We start from the raw sequence: 4595 nt of genomic DNA, 5'->3' as shown, positions 1-4595 counted from the left end.
TTTCACACTCTCACAGGCGTGCAGTCATGTCGGCATCCCCCGAGCTAACTCATTACCTGTCTGCGCCGGCACAGGATGCACCTTCTGGAGGCGCTGGCATTAAACAGGTGGAGGTTCGGGGGGGGGGAGTTTGTTCTGCTAAACGCGGCGGTGAAAAGCAAACCAAAGCGGTTCGTTCTCCTCCTGAGGGGTTTCTGGGGGTGAGAACGACAAACCCGGGCATCGTCACATGGAGGCTAACCGGCGCAGGCAGCTGCGCTCACCTTGTAGCGACGACAGCTGAGCAGCAAACCGGCGCGGGGCGGATGGGGGTCGAGGTTCACCTTCTGCAGGCTGAGGGACAGAAACAAGGGCCAGAGCCCCGCCAGCTGCCTCTATCTCTCTGCCCCCACCCAACCTCCTCTGACACTACTGGCACCCCTGGAACCTCGCCGCCACGCGGGAGCTGTCAGGGGGCGGACCTGCCAGGACGCATCTGGCTGACAGGCGACTGGGAAGGTGCACTGCGAGCGCACGTCACAATCGATAACTCCCACTGAGAGGGACGGAGTGCGGGGCGCGCACCTCCTCTCTGCTTTTATTTTTACAGAAAACACGGCGCTGGAAGGGGGGCGCCGACTTGTCACCTAACAACACATGCTTGCTCCGGGTGTTTGTGTGTTTGTTTTGAGAAAATACATATGCGGCGTGTGCAGGAGTGCATGCATGCATGAAGAGCGGGCTCTGGAGGTGTGATGCGCGATGAGATAAACTGCAGGTCAGCGATTAGAGAGAGGGAGGAGGACGGATGAAACAATAAGAGGAAGCAGCTGAGCGGAAGGATCGAGTTTGATTTTGGATAAAAAGAAGGATGCAACAAGGAAAGCTGCGAGGTAAAACGATGTCGGCCCTGAGGCGTGAAACAAATCAATCGATGAACAAAGAAGCAGGAAGAGCAAAACACGACAGGAAAGAAGATAAAGCAAAATTACAGATAATATGAATATGTCAAAAGAGATCAAAACTGAAATTTTCTCAAAAGTAGAAAATGGCAAATCATTACATTTATAAATAAAGTGTAAGACTACGACTACATAATCATCTGGAAAATAAATCACACAATAGTGTTTCTCCATATGTTTACGTACAATAGTGTATTAATGATGTGAAAAGTCAAGGGCTGAGCACATGACCTTGAGAACTTATATTTAGAGTCAAGTTTGAAAAAATAAATCTGTGGCAATGTGGGGGTTCCATACAGAGCGGTACTTTTTATTGAATAAATATCATAAACATATATTGGCACACAGGTGGTTCCATACAAAATAAACATTTCTTAATTTTTTGGAAGAAATGTTTGAATCTGCTTGGTTAGATTTAGATTAAACTTTGAAATAAAATGTGGGCATTGTGAGGGTTCCATATAAAGTTGTATTTTTTATAAATAGAAAAACCATACTTTTTAAAGTATATTGACACCTACTAAAAATGATCTATTTTGAAGAATTTATTTTTATTTTTTTACTTGTGATTGAAATTTAAGTTCAAGTTTGAAAAATAAATTGTTGGAATTCATGAAACCATCATAACTTTTTTAACATTACATATTCTGAACAAACCCATAAAAAGTGGCATGCAGGTTGTTCCATACAAAATAAACATTTCTTAATAGTTTTTTTTAAGGAATGTCTAAATTTAAATTTAGATTCAAGTTAGATAAAAAAAATGTTGGCATTCCATACTGTGTTGTACTTTATATTGATTTGATAAAAAAAAACAAAAAAAAAACAAAACAAAACTTACTTCTATCTTTGGACAATATCACAAAAAATGGCAAACAGTTGGTTCCATGTAAAATGCAAATATCTAAAAAAAAAATTTTTTTGGAAGGAATGTTTACATCTGCTTAATTTTATCTAAGCTCAACTTTTTAAAAATCGTGGCATTGTGGGGGTTCCATACTTGGTTGCACTTTCTATTAGACGTCTATTTAAAAAGCCCTATTATGTGTAAAATCTTATATTTAGATTAAACGCTGGCTCTGCAACTCAAACCGTTGCAGATCTCAGATTATCAATGGGAGTTTGTGTCACAGAGGAGGAGGAAGGTGATCAATTGTCTTGGCACTTACAGTCAACAGCCGAGCCGCGGCCGACACACTACAAGATCCGTTACGATGTCTTCCCAGAAAGCAGGCTGACGGAGGAGCGAGCGGCCGCTGAGACGACGAGTTCCTGGCCGTAAACAGATATAACAAGTGTGGCCGTAAACAGATATAAGAAGTTCCCTTCATCGTAAGATGAGAGAATGTCAATGGGGCCTGACACCGAGACACCCGACCGCCGATCAATCGATAGCTGACATTACACCTCAGTATGTCAGGCCTCCTCAGTCAGGAGTATTAAAGGTTTGCATTACAAATGAGCTCCTTTTCTCCTCCCTCCACTGTAATTCATCTTTACTGATTATCCGTTCACATCAGACTTTGACAAACCTCTTCGTTTCTTTGAGGGAAGTGGATTCTGCTGCTGTTTGGATCAAACAATGACACTTTCTGCTGCGTTAGCTCAACCTTCAGAGGAGGAGACGGTCGCTAAGGCCTGTGCACATGTCACATCGCGTTTAGGTCCAGTTTCATTTAGTCTTCAGAAGTGCTGACAGGTTCTTATAACCCGGCTTTGATACTTCAACTGACGCTCTGATTCCTTTATCCAACCCGCATCATTTCATAAAAATTACCTGGAAGCTTTTGGAAGCAACTTCAATGGACCTTACCAAGCTCCGCCCAGAAACGCCCCCTAAAATCCCACGTGGCTGCATGTCTCACAAACAAAGCCTCGCTGAGCTTAGTTTCTATGTAAACATGGCGTCTTTCTCTTTGACTGACTCTCTGCAGGGTATTTCTGAGTTGATTAGTGTAGCATTTCTGCCAGATGTTCACAAAATATCAGCCACGACAATGGACAGGGGAACCAACAAGTTCATGTCATCTTTTTTGGACGACATCAAGCTGTTTGAGCCACGCGATGCCTCCAACATTGTGCGCGTCACAGCTAAATGCTACCGACAGATGAGGAAAACAGCAGATCCTCACACCCTCAGCATAAATATAGCTGTGGACAAGATCACTATTGTTCTTGCAAGGTTGGGTAAGTCGGACATTCATGGTTTTGACGGTTACTTTTGAAATCAGTGATTTCTGTTGTTGGCAAATGTTTGAGTGTGCCTAGGCCTGATACTCGGTACTCGGTGCTAGCGTGGCTAACACGATTACAGTTTAGTAAAAAGCCTTTTCAGGTAAAATAAAATCTTTAATATATCTCAGATACGGTACACATTGCATATATATTTATTGCAATACATATTTATCATAGATACTGAAACAGTTGGTAAAATAATATTCCACTCAATTAAATCTACATGTTCCATTCATCAGGCTACAAAATGGATAACACTACTGAAGCTGTAAAGCAGAATCTCAAGTGGATAAACAATCACTCAAAATATCCCCATTCACTAAACACAAAGAAAGCAAAGCATTAATACTTACACCAGCACACACTCCTTTGATCCTACGACGGTTGAGCTGCAAATGCGTTCATGCACAAGCTTTGATCCAAGCTAGGCATTCCGTATCAGATTTAGGAAATCTGTGAATTTTAGTTCCACAAATACGATCAGGATGCCTGACATCGCCTGTACAGATACCCCACTAACAGTGGAGAACCATTCTTTTTCGAGTCCTGACGCAAAAACTTTCTGCCGGTCTGCTAGTCCACAATCTACATTAGCATGTGTTTACTACTGTAGCTTGTGTTTGTGAGACGGCCACGCACGTAGTAGCTGCGCTGTGACGTGAAATGGGCATTAGCCAATGAAACGCGGCCCCTGTGGTAAGGTCCATTGGGTCAACGCAGCAACTGCCTGATAATTATTTTAGTTATATTAAAAGCCGGAGAGATTAATACAACAAAGAAAAACTTAAAAATCAAAATGTTGCCAAAAATTCCACAACATACTCACTCAACTAACTTAACAACAGATTAACATTAGAATGAGAAACCTGCTGAGAAACGTGAAAATAAAACTAAGAGTACATAAAACCCTCCAGAACAGAGGTCCTAGTTGCTATGGAGATTCCCGCCTTTTCTTTGAAGCAGCGACTCCGAAAACAAACACAGAAACAAAGGCCGAAAATAAAATGATGGACGTCAACGTGGTTTATATTAGCGTTTTACCATTAGCTTCTGCTAAATTTTATATTGGAATAGCAGTTATGCATTAAATTCCAATAAATACAATGTCTGCATAGTGCTTTAGCATTAGCCTATGCTACATAGCATGTTAAAATAGAGCTTTAGCATATGCTTCTGCTAAATATCATGTTAGTATAGCGCTTTAGCGTTAGACTATGTTAAATACTATTGTAGCATAGAGCTGTAACAGTAGCCTCTGCTAAATAACATGTTGGTATAGCTTTTTAGAATTAGCATATGCTAAATACCATGTTTGTATAGCGCTTTAGCATTAGCCTGTGCTAAATTCAATGGCAGCATAGTGCTTTTACATTAGCCTCTGCTAAATACCATGATGGTATAATGATTTAGCCATTGTCA

Source organism: Poecilia formosa, unplaced genomic scaffold (genome assembly GCF_000485575.1).
Source record: "Poecilia formosa unplaced genomic scaffold, Poecilia_formosa-5.1.2 Scaffold229, whole genome shotgun sequence".
NCBI lineage: Eukaryota > Metazoa > Chordata > Actinopteri > Cyprinodontiformes > Poeciliidae > Poecilia > Poecilia formosa.
This window is presented reverse-complemented; position numbering follows the sequence as displayed.